A 21,726-nucleotide genomic window follows, 5' to 3' on the forward strand; every position below is an offset into this window, starting at 1 on the left:
TTTTCACCACCATGAGGGGTGCAGTTTTTAGAATGGTGTCACTTTTGGGTATTTTCTGTCATAAAGGCTCCTCAAAGTCACTTCAAATGTGATGTGGTCCATAAAAAAATAGTTTTGTAAATTTTGTTGTAAAACTTAGAAATCGCTAGTTAACTTTTAACCCTTATAACTTCCTAATAAATAAAAATTTTGGTTCCAAATTTGTGCTGATGTAAAGTAGACATGTGGGAAATGTTATTTATTAAACACCAGCCATATCAAATAAAGTTTACCACTATCATGGAGTACAATATATCACGAAAAAAACAATCTCAGAATCAGGGGGATCCGTTGAAGCGTTCCAGAGGTATTACCTCATAAAGTGACAGTGGTCAGAATTGTAAAAATTGGCCTGATCATTAATGTGCAAACTATCTTCAGTGGTAAAGGGGTTAAAGGCTGATTTAACAACGAGTTACTCATAATTCTTAACAGCATAATTTCTTTCAGCAGACGAAAATTTTCTTGAGAATAATGTACATGGCTGCAAATTGGTCAGAGCTTTGGATCCCTGAGAGAAAATGGCCTCTACCCCGACCCATGAAGCATCCACCTCCACAATGAATGATTCTTGGAGATGGGGTTGGATTAGAGCAGGAGCAGACATAAAACACTCCTTCAATTTTTCAAAAGCCCTCATAGCATCCGGTGGCCAAACCTTGAGATCCGCCCCCTTACGTGTGAGGTCAGTAAGAGGTCCAGCAATCTGAGAAAAACCCCTAATGAATTTCCTATAATAGTTGGTGAATCCTATAAAACCTTACAATGCGTTCAGGTCACTAGGTTGGAACCAATCTATTATGGCTTTCACCTTCCCAGGATCCATCGTAAACCCATCAGCCGATAAAATGACCCGGGAATGAAACTTCCTGAACAGAAAAAAAAACATGTCTCAATTTCATCAAACAAAGAAAGAATTCTCCCTCAACCTTTGAAATATTACAGGGACATGTTCCTGGTGAGAATCCAAATCAGGAGAGAAAATTCTATATCAAGGAAAATCACAAGAAATCTCCCAAAGTAATCAGAGAAATATTCAGAGAGTTGTGAAATGCTGTTGGTGCATTGGAGAATCCAAATGGGAAGACGAGATTATCGAGTAAACCCTCAGACGTTAAAGACGCCGATTCCCACTCATCACCTGTCATGGTGCAAATCAAATTGTAATAAGCCCCTCATCTCCGCTCCGTACACCTCATACACACACGGCTCCGCTCCGTACACCTCGTACACGCGCGGCTCCGCTCCGTACACCTCGTACACACACGGCTCCGCTCCGTACACCTCGTACACACACGGCTCCGCTCCGTACACCTCGTACACACGCAGCTCCGCTCGCTACACCTCGTACACACGCGGCTCCGCTCGCTACACCTCGTACACACGCGGCTCCGCTCCGTACACCTCGTACACGCGCGGCTCTGCTCCGTACACACGTGGCTCTGCTTCGTACACCTCGTACACACGCGGCTCCGCTCCGTACACCTCGTACTCACGCGGCTCCGCTCCGTACGCCTCGTACACACGTGGCTCCGCTCCGTACGCCTCGTACACACTCGGCTCTGCTCTGTACACCTCGTACACACGCGGCTCTGCTCCGTACACCTCGTACACACGCGGCTCTGCTCCGTACACCTCGTACACACGCGGCTCTGCTCCGTACACCTCGTACACACGCGGCTCTGCTCCGTACACCTCGTACACACGCGGCTCTGCTCCGTACACCTCGTACACACGCGGCTCCGCTCCGTACACCTCGTACACACGCGGCTCCGCTCCGTACACCTCGTACACACGCGGCTCCGCTCCGTACACCTCGTACACACGCGGCTCCGCTCCGTACACCTCGTACACACGCGGCTCTGCTCCGTACACCTCGTACACGCGCGGCTCCGCTCCGTACACCTCGTACACGCGCGGCTCCGCTCCGTACACCTCGTACACGCGCGGCTCCGCTCCGTACACCTCGTACACACGCGGCTCTGCTCCGTACACCTCGTACACACGCGGCTCCGCTCCGTACACCTCGTACACACGCGGCTCCGCTCCGTACACCTCGTACACACGCGGCTCCGCTCCGTACACCTCGTACACACACGGCTCTGCTCCGTACACCTCGTACACACGCGGCTCCGCTCCGTACACCTCGTACACACGCGGCTGCGCTCCGTACACCTCGTACACACGCGGCTCCGCTCCGTACACCTCGTACACACGCGGCTCTGCTCCGTACACCTCGTACACACACGGCTCTGCTCCGTACACCTCGTACACACACGGCTCTGCTACATCCACAATGTAAACTCCTCCTGACCCCACACATAAACTTCAGCTCATCCAGCACCATGACAACCAGCACAGCAGAGTCCTGCATCCACTGAGGCCCCTGATCATGTGACTCCTGACTCCTCCCCTCCTGTGACCTCATCACAGGTCCTGTGCGCACAGAGCAGCCATATATGTGGTGGCGGCTCTGCAGGTGGAGGTATGTGGAGACCCCATTACTGGGCGCTGGGGGCATTAACCCCTTCAGCACGGAGACTCTTTTGGGGTCTTGTGTTGCCCCTTTATAAGAATCATAAGGTTTTTGTTCTGTTTCCTGTAATAGATACATTCGACCCAACTATGGAGACAGGAAGGGAGGAAACGTATTGTTCTCATAGTACAGGACCCCCACAGTGTAATGCCCCCATTATACCCCTTATGCAGGATGTATGATGCCCCCACAGTGTAATGCCCCCATTATGCCCCTTATGCAGAATGTATGATGCCCCCCACACAGTGTAATGCCCCCATTATGCCCCTTATGCAGGATGTATGATGCCCCCCACAGTGTAATGCCCCCATTATGCCCCTTATGCAGGATGTATGATGCCCCACACAGTGTAATGCCCCCATTATGCAGGATGTATGATGCCCCCACACAGTATAATGCCCCCATTATGCAGGATGTATGATGCCCCCACACAGTATAATGCCCCCATTATGCCCCTTATGCAGGATGTATGATGCCCCCACACAGTGTAATGCCCCCATTATGCCCCTTATGCAGGATGTATGATGCCCCCCACAGTGTAATGCCCCCATTATGCCCCTTATGTAGTATGTATGATGTCCCCATACAGTGTAATGCCCCCATTATGCCCCTTATGCAGGATGTATGATGCCCCCACACAGTGTAATGCCCCATTATGCCCCTTATGCAGGATGTATGATGCCCCCACCCAGTGTAATGCCCCCATTATGCCCCTTATGCATGATGTATGATGCCCCCAAACAGTTTAATGCACCCATTATGCCCCTTATGCAGGATGTATGATACCCCCACAGTGTAATGCCCCCATTATGCCCCTTATGCAGGATGTATGATGCCCCACAGTGTAATGCCCCCATTATGCCCCTTATGCACGATGTATGATGCCCCACAGTGTAATGCACCCATTATGCCCCTTATGCAGTATGTATGATGCCCCCACACAGTGTAATGCCCCCATTATGCCCCTTATGCAGGATGTATGATGCCCCACAGTGTAATGCTCCCATTATGCCCCTTATGCAGTATGTATGATGCCCCCACACAGTGTACTGCCCCCATTATGCCCCTTATGCAGTTTATATGATGCCCCCACACAGTGTAATGCCCCCATTATGCCCCTTATGCAGGCTGTATGATGCCCCTTATGCAGTTTGTATGATGCCCCAGCACAGTGTAATGCCCCATTATGCCCCTTATGCAGGATGTATGATGCCCCCACACAGTGTAATGCCCCCATTATGCCCCTTATGCAGGATGTATGATGCCCCCACACAGTGTAATGCCCCCATTATGCCCCTTATGCAGGATGTATGATGCCCCCACACAGTGTAATGCCCCTTATGCAGGATGTATGATGCCCCCACACAGTGTAATGCCCCCATTATGCCCCTTATGCAGGATGTATGATGCCCCCCAAACAGTGTAATGCCCCTTATGCAGGATGTATGATGCCCCCACACAGTGTAATGCCCCCATTATACCCCTTATGTAGTTTGTATGATTCCCCCACACAGTGTAATGCCCCCATTATGCCCCTTATGCAGGATGTATGATACCCCCTCACAGTGTAATGCCCCCATTATGCCCCTTATGCAGGATGTATGATGCCCCCCAGTGTAATGCCCCCATTATGCCCCTTATGCAGGATGTATGATGCCCCCACACAGTGTAATGCCCCCATTATACCCCTTATGTAGTATGTATGATGCCCCCCACACAGTGTAATGCCCCCTTTATGCCCCTTATACAGTATGTATGATGCCCCCACACACTGTAATGCCCTCATTATGCCCCTTACGCAGGATGTATGATGCCCCACACAGTGTAATGCCCCCATTATGCCCCTTATGTAGTATGTATGATGCCCCCCACACAGTGTAATGCCCCCATTATGCCCCTTATACAGTATGTATGATGCCCCCTCACACTGTAATGCCCTCATTATGCCCCTTATGCAGGATGTATGATGCCCCCACACAGTGTAATGCCCCCATTATGCCCCTTATGTAGTATGTATGATGCCCCCATACAGTGTAATGCCCCCATTATGCCCCTTATGCAGGATGTATGATGCCCCCACACAGTGTAATGCCCCATTATGCCCCTTATGCAGGATGTATGATGCCCCCACACAGTGTCATTCCCCCATTATGCCCATTAGACAGTATGTATGATGCCCCCAAACAGTTTAATGCCCCCATTATGCCCATTATGCAGGATGTATGATACCCCCACAGTGTAATGCCCCCATTATGCCCCTTATGCAGGATGTATGATGCCCCACAGTGTAATGCCCCCATTATGCCCCTTATGCACGATGTATGATGCCCCACAGTGTAATGCACCCATTATGCCCCTTATGCAGTATGTATGATGCCCCCACACAGTGTAATGCCCCCATTATGCCCCTTATGCAGGATGTATGATGCCCCACAGTGTAATGCTCCCATTATGCCCCTTATGCAGTATGTATGATGCCCCCACACAGTGTAATGCCCCCATTATGCCCCTTATGCAGGCTGTATGATGCCCCCATTATGCCCCTTATGCAGTTTGTATGATGCCCCCGCACAGTGTAATGCCCCCATTATGCTCCTTATGCAGTATGTATGACGCCCCCACACAGTGTAATGCCCCCATTATGCCCCTTATGCAGTATGTATGATGCCCCCACACAGTGTAATGCCCCCATTATGCCCTTTATGCAGGATGTATGATGCCCCCACAGTGTAATGCCCCCCATTATGCCCCTTATGCAGTATGTATGATGCCCCCACACAGTGTAATGCCCCCATTATGCCCCTTATGCAGGATGTATGATGCCCCCCACACACTGTAATGCCCCTTATGCAGGATGTATGATGCCCCCACACAGTGTAATGCCCCCATTATACCCCTTATGTAGTTTGTATGATGCCCCCACACAGTGTAATGCCCCCATTATGCCCCTTATATAGTATGTATGATGCCCCCCACACAGTGTAATGCCCCCTTTATGCCCCTTATACAGTATGTATGATGCCCCCACACACTGTAATGCCCTCATTATGCCCCTTACGCAGGATGTATGATGCCCCACACAGTGTAATGCCCCCATTATACCCCTTATGTAGTATGTATGATGCCCCCCACACAGTGTAATGCCCCCATTATGCCCCTTATACAGTATGTATGATGCCCCCTCACACTGTAATGCCCTCATTATGCCCCTTATGCAGGATGTATGATGCCCCCACACAGTGTAATGCCCCCATTATGCCCCTTATGTAGTATGTATGATGCCCCCATACAGTGTAATGCCCCCATTATGCCCCTTATGCAGGATGTATGATGCCCCCACACAGTGTAATGCCCCATTATGCCCCTTATGCAGGATGTATGATGCCCCCACACAGTGTCATTCCCCCATTATGCCCATTAGACAGTATGTATGATGCCCCCAAACAGTTTAATGCCCCCATTATGCCCATTATGCAGGATGTATGATACCCCCACAGTGTAATGCCCCCATTATGCCCCTTATGCAGGATGTATGATGCCCCACAGTGTAATGCCCCCATTATGCCCCTTATGCACGATGTATGATGCCCCACAGTGTAATGCACCCATTATGCCCCTTATGCAGTATGTATGATGCCCCCACACAGTGTAATGCCCCCATTATGCCCCTTATGCAGGATGTATGATGCCCCACAGTGTAATGCTCCCATTATGCCCCTTATGCAGTATGTATGATGCCCCCACACAGTGTAATGCCCCCATTATGCCCCTTATGCAGGCTGTATGATGCCCCCATTATGCCCCTTATGCAGTTTGTATGATGCCCCCGCACAGTGTAATGCCCCCATTATGCTCCTTATGCAGTATGTATGACGCCCCCACACAGTGTAATGCCCCCATTATGCCCCTTATGCAGTATGTATGATGCCCCCACACAGTGTAATGCCCCCATTATGCCCTTTATGCAGGATGTATGATGCCCCCACAGTGTAATGCCCCCCATTATGCCCCTTATGCAGTATGTATGATGCCCCCACACAGTGTAATGCCCCCATTATGCCCCTTATGCAGGATGTATGATGCCCCCCACACACTGTAATGCCCCTTATGCAGGATGTATGATGCCCCCACACAGTGTAATGCCCCCATTATACCCCTTATGTAGTTTGTATGATGCCCCCACACAGTGTAATGCCCCCATTATGCCCCTTATGCCGGATGTATGATGCCCCCACACAGTGTAATGCCCCCATTATGCCCCTTATGCAGGATGTATCATGCCCCCCACAGTGTAATGCCCCAATTATGCCCCTTATGCAGGATGTATGATGCCCCCACACAGTGTAATGCCCCCATTATACCCCTTATGTAGTATGTATGATGCCCCCATTATGCCCCTTATGCAGGATGTATGATGCCCCCACACAGTGTAATGCCCCCATTATACCCCTTATGTAGTATGTATGATGCCCCCCACGCAGTGTAATGCCCCATTATACCCCTTATGTAGTACGTATGATGCCCCCACAGTGTAATGCCCCCATTATACCCCTTATGTAGTATGTATGATGCCCCCCACACAGTGTAATGCCCCCATTATGCCCCTTATACAGTATGTATGATGCCCCCACACACTGTAATGCCCTCATTATGCCCCTTATGCAGGATGTATGATGCCCCCACACAGTGTAATGCCCCCATTATGCCCCTTATGTAGTATGTATGATGTCCCCATACAGTGTAATGCCCCCATTATGCCCCTTATGCAGGATGTATGATGCCCCCACACAGTGTAATGCCCCATTATGCCCCTTATGCAGGATGTATGATGCCCCCACCCAGTGTAATGCCCCCATTATGCCCCTTATGCATGATGTATGATGCCCCCAAACAGTTTAATGCACCCATTATGCCCCTTATGCAGGATGTATGATACCCCCACAGTGTAATGCCCCCATTATGCCCCTTATGCAGGATGTATGATGCCCCACAGTGTAATGCCCCCATTATGCCCCTTATGCACGATGTATGATGCCCCACAGTGTAATGCACCCATTATGCCCCTTATGCAGTATGTATGATGCCCCCACACAGTGTAATGCCCCCATTATGCCCCTTATGCAGGATGTATGATGCCCCACAGTGTAATGCTCCCATTATGCCCCTTATGCAGTATGTATGATGCCCCCACACAGTGTAATGCCCCCATTATGCCCCTTATGCAGTTTATATGATGCCCCCACACAGTGTAATGCCCCCATTATGCCCCTTATGCAGGCTGTATGATGCCCCTTATGCAGTTTGTATGATGCCCCAGCACAGTGTAATGCCCCATTATGCCCCTTATGCAGGATGTATGATGCCCCCACACAGTGTAATGCCCCCATTATGCCCCTTATGCAGGATGTATGATGCCCCCACACAGTGTAATGCCCCCATTATGCCCCTTATGCAGGATGTATGATGCCCCCACACAGTGTAATGCCCCTTATGCAGGATGTATGATGCCCCCACACAGTGTAATGCCCCCATTATGCCCCTTATGCAGGATGTATGATGCCCCCCAAACAGTGTAATGCCCCTTATGCAGGATGTATGATGCCCCCACACAGTGTAATGCCCCCATTATACCCCTTATGTAGTTTGTATGATTCCCCCACACAGTGTAATGCCCCCATTATGCCCCTTATGCAGGATGTATGATACCCCCTCACAGTGTAATGCCCCCATTATGCCCCTTATGCAGGATGTATGATGCCCCCCAGTGTAATGCCCCCATTATGCCCCTTATGCAGGATGTATGATGCCCCCACACAGTGTAATGCCCCCATTATACCCCTTATGTAGTATGTATGATGCCCCCCACACAGTGTAATGCCCCCTTTATGCCCCTTATACAGTATGTATGATGCCCCCACACACTGTAATGCCCTCATTATGCCCCTTACGCAGGATGTATGATGCCCCACACAGTGTAATGCCCCCATTATACCCCTTATGTAGTATGTATGATGCCCCCCACACAGTGTAATGCCCCCATTATGCCCCTTATACAGTATGTATGATGCCCCCTCACACTGTATTGCCCTCATTATGCCCCTTATGCAGGATGTATGATGCCCCCACACAGTGTAATGCCCCCATTATGCCCCTTATGTAGTATGTATGATGCCCCCATACAGTGTAATGCCCCCATTATGCCCCTTATGCAGGATGTATGATGCCCCCACACAGTGTAATGCCCCATTATGCCCCTTATGCAGGATGTATGATGCCCCCACACAGTGTCATTCCCCCATTATGCCCATTAGACAGTATGTATGATGCCCCCAAACAGTTTAATGCCCCCATTATGCCCATTATGCAGGATGTATGATGCCCCCATTATGCCCCTTATGCAGGATGTATGATGCCCCACAGTGTAATGCCCCCATTATGCCCCTTATGCACGATGTATGATGCCCCACAGTGTAATGCACCCATTATGCCCCTTATGCAGTATGTATGATGCCCCCACACAGTGTAATGCCCCCATTATGCCCCTTATGCAGGATGTATGATGCCCCACAGTGTAATGCTCCCATTATGCCCCTTATGCAGTATGTATGATGCCCCCACACAGTGTAATGCCCCCATTATGCCCCTTATGCAGGCTGTATGATGCCCCCATTATGCCCCTTATGCAGTTTGTATGATGCCCCCGCACAGTGTAATGCCCCCATTATGCTCCTTATGCAGTATGTATGACGCCCCCACACAGTGTAATGCCCCCATTATGCCCCTTATGCAGGATGTATGATGCCCCCACACAGTGTAATGCCCCCATTATGCCCCTTATGCAGTATGTATGATGCCCCCACACAGTGTAATGCCCCTTATGCAGGATGTATGATGCCCCACACAGTGTAATGCCCGCATTATGCCCCTTATGCAGGATGTATGATGCCCCCACACAGTGTAATGCCCCCATTATGCCCCTTATACCGTATGTATGATGCCCCCACACAGTGTAATGCCCCCATTATGCCCCTTTTGCAGTATGTATGATGCCCCCACACAGTGTAATGCCCCCATTATGCCTTTTATGTAGGATGTATGATGCCCCCACACAGTGCAATACCCTGCCCCTTATGCAGTATGTATAATGCCCCCACACAGTGTAATGCCCCCATTATGCACCTTATGCAGTTTGTATGATGCCCCCACACAGTGTAATGCCCCCATTATGCCCCTTATTCAGGATGTATGATGCCCCCACACAGTGTAATGCCCCCATTATGCCCATTATTCAGGATGTATGATGCCCCCACACAGTGTAGTGCCCCCATTATGCCCATTATGCAGGATGTATGATGCTCCCACACAGTGTAATGCCCCCATTTTGCCCCTTATGCAGGATGTATGATGCCCCCACACAGTGTAATGCCCCCATTATGCCCCTTATGCAGTATGTATGATGCCCCCACATAGTGTAATGCCCCCATTATGCCTCTTATGCAGGATGTATTATGCCCCCACACAGTGTAATGCCCCCATTTGCCCCTTATGCAGTATGTATGATGCCCCCCACAGTGTAATGCCCCCATTATACCCCTTATGCAGGATGTATGATGCCCCCCACAGTGTAATGCCCCCATTATGCCCCTTATGCAGGATGTATGATGCCCCCACACAGTGTAATGCCCCCATTATGCCCCTTATGCAGGATGTATGATGCCCCCCACAGTGTAATGCCCCCATTATACCCCTTATGTAGTTTGTATGATGCCCCCACACAGTGTAATGCCCCTTATGCAGGATGTATGATGCCCCCACACAGTATAATGCCCCCATTATACCCCTTATGTAGTTTGTATGATGCCCCCACACAGTGTAATGCCCCGATTATGCCCCTTATGCAGGATGTATGATGCCCCCACACAGTGTAATGCCCCCATTATGCCCCTTATGCAGGCTGTATGATGCCCCCACACAGTGTAATGCCCCCATTATGCCCCTTATGCAGGCTGTATGATGCCCCCCACAGTGTAATGCCCCCATTATGCCCCTTATGCAGGATGTATGATGCCCCTACACAGTGTAATGCCCCCATTATACCCCTTATGTAGTATGTATGATGCCCCCCACACAGTGTAATGCCCCCATTATACCCCTTATGTAGTATGTATGATGCCCCCACAGTGTAATGCCCCCATTATGCCCCTTATGCAGGATGTATGATGCCCCCACACAGTGTATTGCCCCCATTATACCCCTTATGTAGTATGTATGATGCCCCCCACACAGTGTAATGCCCCCATTATGCCCCTTATACAGTATGTATGATGCCCCCACACACTGTAATGCCCTCATTATGCCCCTTATGCAGGATGTATGATGCCCCACACAGTGTAATGCCCCCATTATACCCTTTATATAGTATGTATGATGCCCCCACACAGTGTAATGCCCCCATTATGCCCCTTATACAGTATGTATGATGCCCCCACACACTGTAATGCCCTCATTATGCCCTTTATGCAGGATATATGATGCCCCCACACAGTGTAGTGCCCCCATTATGCCCCTTATGTAGTATGTATGATGCCCCCATACAGTGTAATGCCCCCATTATGCCCCTTATGCAGGATGTATGATGCCCCCACACAGTGTAATGCCCCATTATGCCCCTTATGCAGGATGTATGATGCCACCACACAGTGTAATTCCCCCATTATGCCCCTTATACAGTATATATGATGCCCCCACACAGTGTAATGCCCCTATTATGCCCCTTATGCATGATGTATGATGCCCCCAAACAGTTTAATGCCCCCGTTATACCCCTTATGCAGGATATGATACCCCCACAGTGTAATTCCCCCATTATGCCCCTTATGCAGGATGTATGATGCCCCACAGTGTAATGCCCCCATTATGCCCCTTATGCACGATGTATGATGCCCCACAGTGTAATGCACCCATTATGCCCCTTATGCAGTATGTATGATGCCCCCACACAGTGTAATGCCCCCATCATGCCCCTTATGCAGGATGTATGATGCCCCACAGTGTAATGCTCCCATTATGCCCCTTATGCAGTATGTATGATGCCCCCACACAGTGTAATGCCCCCATTATGCCCCTTATGCACGATGTATGATGCCCCACAGTGTAATGCACCCATTATGCCCCTTATGCAGTATGTATGATGCCCCCACACAGTGTAATGCCCCCATCATGCCCCTTATGCAGGATGTATGATGCCCCACAGTGTAATGCTCCCATTATGCCCCTTATGCAGTATGTATGATGCCCCCACACAGTGTAATGCCCCCATTATGCCCCTTATGCAGTTTGTATGATGCCCCCACACAGTGTAATGCCCCCATTATGCCCCTTATGCAAGCTGTATGATGCCCCCATTATGCCCCTTATGCAGTTTGTATGATGCCCCCGCACAGTGTAATGCCTCCATTATGCTCCTTATGCAGTATGTATGATGCCCCCACACAGTATAATGTTCCCACAGTACCACCCCCCCCACACACAGTATAATCAGTGGCGAAACTAGGGTCTGATGGGCGCCTGTACAAAATTTCGACTGACCCCCCCTATCTGGTTAAAAATATGTACGTCCCTTTTCCTGGGCCCTATCCAGGTATATGCCCCCTGTTCTGTCGCTGTTCTTTAATGTATAGAAAGAAAAAACTATTATACTCACCAGGTACGAACTTAGAAGTCATGGGGCTCCATAGCAGAAGTAAAATGCACTCTCCAGGTCTTCCATACAGTATAATGCACAACCTATAGTCATCCATATAGTATACCTCACTGTCCATAGTCCTCCATATAGTATAATATACCATCCATAGTCCTCCATATAGTATACTGCACTCCCCATAGTCCTCCCTATAGTATAATGCACTCCTCATAGTCCTCCATATAGTATAAGGCTCTCTCCATAGTCCTCCATATAGTATAAGGCTCTCCTCATAGTCCTCCATATAGTATAAGGCTCTCCCCATAGTCCTCCATATAGTATAAGGCTCTCCCCATAGTCCTCCATATAGTATAAGGCTCTCCCCATAGTCCTCCATATAGTATAAGGCTCTCCCCATAGTCCTCCATATAGTATAAGGCACTCCCCATAGTCCTCCATATGGTATAAGGCACTCCTCATTGTCCTCCACATATTATAAGGCACTCCCCATAGTCCTCCGTATAGTATAAGGCATGTCCCATAGTCCTCCGTATAGTATAAGGCACTCCCCATAGTCCTCCATATAGTATAAGGCACTCTCCATAGTCCTCCATATAGTATAAGGCACTCTCCATAGTCCTCCGTATAGTATAAGGAACTCCCCATAGTCCTCTGTATAGTAGAAGGCACTGCCCATAGTCCTCTGTATAGTAGAAGGCACTGCCCATAGTCCTCTTTATAGTAGAAGGCACTCCCCATAGTCCTCCATATAGTATATGTTACGGATCTGGATGGTGGAACCTCTGTGCTGCGGTGCAAGGAGGGGCCAGAGGGGCGTAACTAGGTATCAACTCGGACTGACCAAGGTCGTACGGCAGCTCAATAGACTCCGTGACCAGGGAAGGACCGAGCAGAGAGACCAGGTGCTACTCTGGGCCAGACCTTGTATGAGAGAAGGTAGCTCCCACGGGTCAGAAGGCAGGGACTGACCGGTACTGCAGGTAACTAGTAGGAGCCTCCAAGTAGGCTGACAGATAGGCACGGCAGGTAACTGGAACATTCTCCGAGTAAGTAGGCAAGACAGGCCCATAGACAGACTGGCGGGTTTGGATCGTAGGCAGACCGTCGGGCTGGAGAGTACACTTGGCTGGCAGAGACAGGTAGTCAGGCTGGTGGGCTGGACAGGTAGGCTAGTGGGCTGGACTGATAGTCAGGCTGGCGGGCTGGACTGGTAGTCAGGCTGGGAGCAGGACCTGAGGGCGGTACAGCGGATGAGCACGGCAGGCAGGCTGACGGGTGATCCGGGTAGACAAGCTGGCGGCACAACAGGTAGCTGGCAAGTGCTTCCAGGTAAGTGGGCAGGTAGGCACGGCAGGTAACAGGCAGGTGCTTCCCGGTAAGCGGGCTGGCAGGCACGGCAGGTAACCGGCAGGTGCTTCCAGGTAAGCAGGCGGGCAGAGCCCATAGACAGACTGGCGGACTGGACTGTAGGCAGACTGTCGGGCTGGAGAGTAGTCAGGCTGGCGGACAGGACTGTCTTGCAGAGGACCTGGGGGCTGACACAAAGTAAGAATCACAAAGCAACAACCTTGCACGGGCACCTCCATTTTGGAGGAAGTGCCTTTTATATGAGAGGACCTGTGGCCATTGACCGGGGACTCCTTAGGACGGCGCGCACAGCCCCTTTAAGAGAGGGGGAGCGTGCTCGTGCCCTAAGCAAAGTGCCTGGGAAGCTGCGCGCGTCGGCAGCAGCAGGAGATGCCGGGCGAGGAGCGCGGTGGTAAGAGGGACGGTGTCTCTGCCTGCCTGTCAGGGGGCAGAGACACCGATGCTACAGTACCCCCCCTTTACGCCCCCTCTTTTTTAGGCCTGAAAGAAATTTTTTAAGGAGAAGCGGGGCGTGGATTTTCTCCCTGGGTTCCCAAGTTCTCTCCTGTGGGCCAAACCCCTTCCAATCCACCAGATAAAAGGTTTTTCCTCTTACCCTCTTGGTGGCCAGAATGTTCTCTACCTCATAGATGTCTTCAGCGGAGACCGGAGCTGGTGAGGTACCTGGATTGTCGGAAAAAGAATTAAGCACAACTGATTTGAGGAGAGATACAGTGCTAGCCAAAAGTATTGGCACCCCTGCAATTCTGTCAGATAATACTCAGTTTCTTTGCAATCAAAAATTCTTTGGTATTATTCTCTTCATTTAATTTGTCTTCAATGAAAAAAACACAAAAAGAATTGTCCTAAAGCCAAATTGGATATAATTCCACACCAAACCTAAAAAAGGGGGTGGACAAAAGTATTGGCACCCTTTGAAAAATCATGTGATGCTTCTCTAATTTGTGTAATTAACAGCACCTGTAACTTACCTGTGGCACCTAACAGGTGTTGGCAATAACTAAATCACACTTGCAGACAGTTAACATGGATTAAAGTTGATTCAACCTCTGTCCTGTGTCCTTGTGTGCACCACATTGAGCATGGAGAAAAGAAAGAAGACCAAAGAACTGTCTGAGGACTTGAGAAACCAAATTGTGAGGAAGCATGAGCAATCTCAAGGCTACAAGTCCATCTCCAAAGACCTGAATGTTCCTGTGTCTTCTGTGCGCAGTGTCATCAAGAAGTTTAAAGCCCATGGCACTGTGGCTAACCTCCCTAGATGTGGACGTAAAAGAAAAATTGACGAGAGATTTCAACGCAAGATTGTGCGGATGGTGGATAAAGAACCTCGACTAACATCCAAACAAGTTCAAGCTGCCCTGCAGTCCGAGGGTACAACAGTGTCAACCCGTACTATCCGTCGGCGTCTGAATGAAAAGGGACTGTATGGTAGGATACCCAGGAAGACCCCACTTCTTACCCCGAGACATAAAAAAGCCAGGCTGGAGTTTGCCAAAACTTACCTGAGAAAGCCTAAAACGTTTTGGAAGAATGTTCTCTGGTCAGATGAGAAAAAAGTCGAGCTTTTTGGGAAAAACCATCAACATAGAGTGTACAGGAAAAAAAAAAAGAGGCATTCAAAGAAAAGAACATGGTCCCTACAGTCAAACATGGCGGAGGTTCCCTGATGTTTTGGGGTTGCTTTGCTGTCTCTGGCACTGGACTGCTTGACCGTGTGCATGGCATTATGAAGTCTGAAGACTACCAACAAATTTTGCAGCATAATGTAGGGCCCAGTGTGAGAAAGCTGGGTCTCCCTCAGAAGTCATGGGTCTTCCAGCAGGACAATGACCCAAAACACACTTCCAAAAGTACTATAAAATGGTTTGAGAGAAAGCACTGGAGACTTCTAAGGTGGCCAGCAATGAGTCCAGACCTGAATCCCATAGAACACCTGTGGAGATATCTCAAAATGGCAGTTTGGAGAAGGCACCCTTCAAATATCAGGGACCTGGAGCAGTTTGCCAAAGAAGAATGGTCTACAATTCCAGCAGAGCATTGTAAGAAACTCACTGATGGTTACCGGAAGTGGTTGTTCGCAGTTATTTTGGCTAAAGGTTGTGCAACCAAGTATTAGGCTGAGGGTGCCATTACTTTTGTCCGGCCCTTTTTTGGAGTTGTGTGAAATGATCAATGATTTGATTTTTGCTTCATTCTCTTTTGTCTTTTTTCCTTGCAAGCAAATTAAATGAAGATAATACTACCAAAGAATTTGTGATTGCAATAATTTTCAGGAAGAAACTGAGTATTAACTGACAGAATTGCAGGGGTGCCAATACTTTTGGCCACCACTGTACGTAGAAGGAGTTGGGAATCCGTAAGGTGGCCGGGAGTTTTAACTTGTAGGCTACTGGGTTCATTTGCTTGAGGACTTCAAATGGACCATTGAACCGCGGGCTCAACTTATAGGAGGGTATTTTGAGACTAACATGTTTGAAGGAGAGCCAAACCTTGTCTCCCGGATGGAATTGAGGCGGATCCAGACGTCTTTTATCAGCATATTTCTTCATCCGCTTGGAGGATTGAAGAAGTGCGGACCTAGTGTCTTCCCAAATGGTGGAAAATTCGCTGACCAGAGACTCCGCGGCATGGTTGTCCACTGAAGCGGAGACGGGAAACGGAATATGGGGATGTTGACGTAGACCACAAAGAAAGGGGACTTGGAAGAAGATTCGCTCTCATGGTTGTTATAGGAGAACTCTGCCCATGGTAGGAGCTCCACCCAATCGGTATGGTGAGCGTTGACGAAGTGCCGGAGGAAGCTGGTAAGGATCTGGTTGATACGTTCCACTTGGCCATTGGACTGCAGATGGTAAGCAGAGGAGAAATCCAGGGTGACATCCAGCAGCTTACACGTAGCTCTCCAGAAGCTCAAAGTGAACTGGACCCCTCGATCAGACACAATGTGGAGGGGTAGGCCATGGAGACGAAAGATGTGATGGATGAAGTCTTTAGCCAGCACAGATGCAGATGGGAGACCAGGCAGAGGGATGAAGTGAGCCATTTTAGAAAAGCAGTCAGCGACCACCCAAATGACCGTACAACCGGCAGAAACAGGGAGATCAGTAATAAAGTCCATAGCAATGTGTTGCCACGTGGCAGCAGGTACGGGAAGAGGCTGGAGGCAGCCGGCTGGAAGATGTCTGGGAACCTTGTTGCGGGCACAGGAAGAACAGGCCGTGACGAAGTCTACCACATCCTTGCGCAGGGTAGGCCACCAGTAATGCTGGGTAATGAGCAGGAAGGTCTTCTTCTGGCCAACATGGCCGGCTAGTTTGGATGAATGACCCCAGTGAAGAACCTTCTTACGATCCGGAACTGCTACAAACGTCTTACCGGGTGGGAGACGAGACAGATCCAAGGGGGTCACATTCATCACTTTGGAGGGATCGATGATATGCATGGACTCCTCCTCTTGATAGGAAGACAGGAAGGATCGGGACAAGGCGTCGGCCTTAACGTTCTTGTCCGCCGGGTGGTAATGTAGGGTAAAGTTGAAGCGGGCGAAGAACAAAGACCACCGGGCCTGACGCGGATTGAGTCTTTAGGCATTCTGTAGATATGCCAAGTTTTTGTGATCAGTATAGATGACCACCGGGAGCAGAGTCCCCTCGAGCAGGTAACGCCACTCCTCCAGTGCCCATTTGATGGCTAGCAGTTCTCGGTCTCCTATGGAGAAGAAGCCGCAGGTTACCATTCTCCCGGATGGAAATTCCTGGGTGAGCACCGCTCCGGCTCCGGAAGAGGAAACATCAACCTCCAGAAAGAACTGTTTGTTGCTATCCGGACGGTGCAGCACCGGGGCAGAAGAGAAGGCTTGTTTTAAGGAGAGGAAGGCCTCCTCCGCTTCGGATGGCTATTCCTTAGGATTTGTTCCCTTACGGGTGAGCGCAGAGATGGGAGCAGTCCGGGAAGAGAAATGTGGGATGAAGAGAAGGTAATAGTTTGCGAAGCCCAGGAATCGCTGAATCGCCTTCAACCCCTCCAGACGGGGCCACTTTAAGACGGCAGAGACCCTCTCGGGATCCATCCGTAGACCAGTCTTAGAGATCATATAGCCCAGGAACGGAAGAGAGGTCTGCTCGAAGAGGCATTTCTCAAATTTTGCATATAGGTGATTCTGCCTGAGCCTAAGCAGGACCTGACGAACATCCCTCCGGTGTGTGGGAAGATCCGGAGAGAAAACCAAAATGTTGTCCAAGTACACCACCACGCAAGAATATAAGAGGTCACGGAAGATGTCGTTAACTAATTCTTGGAAGACGGCAGGAGCATTACAGAGGCCGAAGGGCATTACACGGTACTCATAGTGACCGTCCCGGGTATTGAATGCCGTCTTCCACTCGTCTCCTTGGTGGATCCGGACCAAGTTATACGCCCCACGAAGATCGAGCTTGGTGAAGATCTTTGCGCCTTTAAGGCGGTCGAACAGCTCAGAGATGAGCGGCAGGGGGTATTTGTTTTTGATAGTAATTTGGTTGAGTCCTCTATAATCTATACAGGGGCGTAGTGAACCATCTTTCTGTTTTACAAAGAAGAATCCGGCTCCAGCCGGGGAGGTAGATTTCCGGATGAATCCCCTAGCCAGATTTTCTTCGATGTACTCTGACATGGCCCGGGTTTCGGCCAACGACAACAGGTAAATACGCCCACGGGGTAGAGTGGCACCGGGTACCAGGTCGATAGGGCAATCTTATGGCCTATGAAGTGGCAGTGCCTCTGCCTCCTTCTTGTCAAAGACATCTGCATAGGACCAGTAAGGTGCCGGTAGACCAGGTAAATTAGCCGGAGTAGACGGAGGTTGAGCCGGGCGAACCAGAACCAGGCAGGTCTCATGGCAATCCTGCCCCCAACGGAGCTCCTCACCGGATTGCCAATTCAGAACGGGTTCATGTGTCTGTAGCCAGGGTAGACCTAGCAAAAGGGAGTGAGAGAGTCTGGAAAGCACATGGAAGGAAATCCTCTCAGAGTGCAACATTCCCACCTGCAGGGTTTCGGGCCTGGTTACGAGCAAGATGGTAACCGGAAGGAGTCTTCCATCCACGGAAGCGACTGCCAATGGTTCAGCCAGGGGTTTGGTAGGAATCTGATACTTCTCTACAAGGGACTGGGAAATGAGATTCCCAGCTGCTCCGGAATCCAGATGTGCAGTTTCAAAGAGGCGTTTCTCTCCACAGGAGATGGAGACGGATAAAGTCAAGAACGGAGAGGATTTCCTCTTGCCTAGGACGACCTCTCCGAGTGGTCCAAGACACTGGAGTTTCCCGGCTTCACCGGACAGGAACGGATAAGGTGCTCCTTACTACCACAGTAGAAACAGCTCGGCTCGGCGTGTTTCTTGGCGAGACTTGACCATCTTGGTCTGGTCGATCTGCATTGGTTCGGCCGAGCGTGCCCGGAGAGTTGCTGGTCGGGAAGCAGGTTTCTGGAAATTAAGAGCAAGACAAGAAAATCTTCTCTCACGGGTAGTCTCCTTAGTACGTTCTAGGAAACGGATGTCAATCCGGTTAGCTAGTGACACCAGGTCATCCAGGGTGGTAGGAATGTCCCAGCCGGCTAACTCGTCCTTAATCCGACTGGAAAGACCCTCCCAGAAGGTGGACACCAGGGCCTCGTCCCAGGCTAGTTCAGAAGCGAGGGTACGGAACTGTATGGCATACTGGCCCACGGTGAGACTCCCTTGGCGGAGATGGAGCAACGAGGAGGCAGTAGAAATCCTTCGTCCGGGTTCATCGAAGACCCTCCGGAAGGCTGTGAGGAAAGCCGGAAGATCGGACACCAGGGAATCCCCTCTCTCCCATAGAGAGTTTAGCCATGCCAATGCTTCCCCGGTGAGGTGGGACATGATGAACACCACCTTGGCCTGGTCAAAGGGAAACTGATGTGCCAGAAGTTCAAAGTGCAGCATGCACTGGTTCAGAAAGCCCCGACATAAGACAAGGTCACCTCCAAAACGAGGAGGCGCAGAAAATCGGGGTCCTAGGCTGAATGCCATGGTATTGGTAGGCGGCGGTGTCGCTCGACTCGAGGCGGGCACAGGTGGGACTGACAGCGTGTCCAGGCGAGAGTTGACAGACCGCAGGTAGGTCAGGATGGCTTCCTGTTGGGATCTCTGACGAGAAACCTCCTGGTACAGGTCAGCAAGTGAAGGGGCCTGGGAGCCACCGGGTTCCATGGCCCGTGCAAACTGTTACGGATCCGGGTGGTGAAACCTCTGTGCTGCGGTGCAAGGAGGGACCAGAGGGGCGTAGCTAGGTATCAACTCGGACTGACCAAGATCGTACAGCGGCTCAATAGACTCCGTGACCAGGGAAGGACCGAGCAGAGATACCAGGTGCTACTCTGGGCCAGACCTTGTATGAGAGCAGGTAGCTCCCACGGGTCAGAAGGCAGGGACTGACCGGTACTGCAGGTAACTGGTAGGAGCCTCCAGGTAGGCTGACAGATAGGCACGGCAGGTAACTGGTACATTCTCCGAGTAAGTAGGCAAGACAGGCCCATAGACAGACTGGCGGGTTTGGATCGTAGGCAGACCGTCGGGCTGGAGAGTATCAAAAGATCTGGGGGGGCTGGAATATGCAAAGAAAGTAGGGAGCTGAGTAGAAGTAATAAATGTGCTAATAGTATTAAATGTCTGCTGGCAAATGCAAGAAGTCTTGCAAACTAAATGAATGAACTGGAAACTCTTATCAGTCACAGAATACAATGTGGTGGGCATTACTGAAACCTGGCTGGATGAAAGCCATGACTGGGTGACAGAGGGATATACTACATTTTGGGATATAGTCAGCAGTGGGGTGCCGCAGGGATCTGTGCTAGGACCAATTCTTTTTACCTCTTTATTATTGACCTTGGGGATGGGATGGAGAGTAAAGTGTCAGTCTTTGCTGACGACAACAAACTATGTAGGATATTAAAATCTGATCTTGACATTACAATATTTATTGCAAAACGGATAAAGTGACTAAAAGGGCAAACACTTGGCAGATGAGGTTTAATGTAGATAAATGTAGAGTAATGCACCTAGGACGGAGTAACCCTGTTGCTGCATATACTGTACATTAAATGGTGTAACATACCTGGCGGCGTCCTTGCATGGTGGTCCATCTCCCACTGTGCAAGAGAGCGCACTTGATCTCCTGTCCAGAATGTCTCTCTGGCTTCCCTCCATGCTGTCTGTTTGTGTCTGTCTCTGCTGCTTAAGGGCGGCGCCCGATCACTTCCTGCTCTTTGTACCTGCTGTGGGTCACGCCCCTTGTGCGTCCTCAGCCTATTGCTGTCTGACACTTGGTATATAGCTCAGCAGCTCCCTTCTATCCCTGCCTGAGCATAGTGTTTTCCTTCAGTGTGTGCTTGCACTCTGAAGGTGCCAGGTCCCGTCTTTGTTTCCTTGTCTGCCTTTCCTGGAGGCTGTATTTCCAGGCCTGTCTGAACTTAGTCCTGTATGTCTCCTGCTTTGCGGTATCAGCTCCCGTGTCTGAACTGTGTCCTGTATGTCTCCTGCTTTGCGGTATTAGTTCCCGTGTCTGAACTGAGTCCTGTATGTCTCCTGCTTTGCGGTATTAGTTCCCGTGTCTGAACTGAGTCCTTTCTGTGTATCTTGTCTGTCCTGTCTGAACACGCTCCTAGCCTGTTCCTCCCGCCTTCTAGGGGCCGATTACCTAGACCCGCTCCTGTATTTTGTCTGTCCTGTCTGAACACGCTCCTAGCCTGTTCCTCCCGCCTTCTAGGGGCCGATTACCTAGACCCGCTCCTGTATTTTGTCTGTCCTGTCTGAACACGCTCCTTGCCCGTTCGTCCCGCCTCTCTGGGGGCAGTATTCCCAGACCCGCTCCTGTATCCCGCTGCAGTGTCGGTCCCCTCCGTACACTCAGTTCCAGTCTGAACTCTCTCCTATCCTTTACCTGTTTTTCCTCTATGTCCGTTCCCTTCCTTTTTCTGCAGAGTCTGAACTCGTACCTAACTCCTGCTTGTTGTCTCTGTACTCCCGTTTGTGAGTTTGTGGTCCCCTCGCTACTTCACTGCAAGTACCCTGTGG

The 21,726-nt window shown here is 50.2% G+C and overlaps 2 protein-coding genes across 2 annotated transcripts in view; one reads left to right on the plus strand and one right to left on the minus strand.

Moving 5' to 3' along the window:
- The window catches only part of LOC141207923 (oocyte zinc finger protein XlCOF7.1-like), a 456,010-nt gene that overhangs the window by 58,221 nt on the left and 376,063 nt on the right, over positions 1 to 21,726 (minus strand). The gene's annotated exons all lie outside the window — the stretch shown is intronic.
- Positions 2,473 to 21,726, plus strand: part of LOC141207917 (uncharacterized) — a 162,495-nt gene continuing 143,241 nt past the window's right edge. The window contains exon 1 of the mRNA XM_073664483.1: positions 2,473 to 2,524. The gene's annotated coding sequence lies outside the window, so the exon portion shown is untranslated. The remainder of the gene's footprint in view (positions 2,525 to 21,726) is intronic.

The sequence above is a fragment of the Phyllobates terribilis genome, unplaced genomic scaffold (genome assembly GCF_046119375.1).
Source record: "Phyllobates terribilis strain yellow unplaced genomic scaffold, ASM4611937v1 Scaffold_167__1_contigs__length_4167997, whole genome shotgun sequence".
Taxonomy (NCBI): Eukaryota; Metazoa; Chordata; class Amphibia; order Anura; family Dendrobatidae; genus Phyllobates; species Phyllobates terribilis.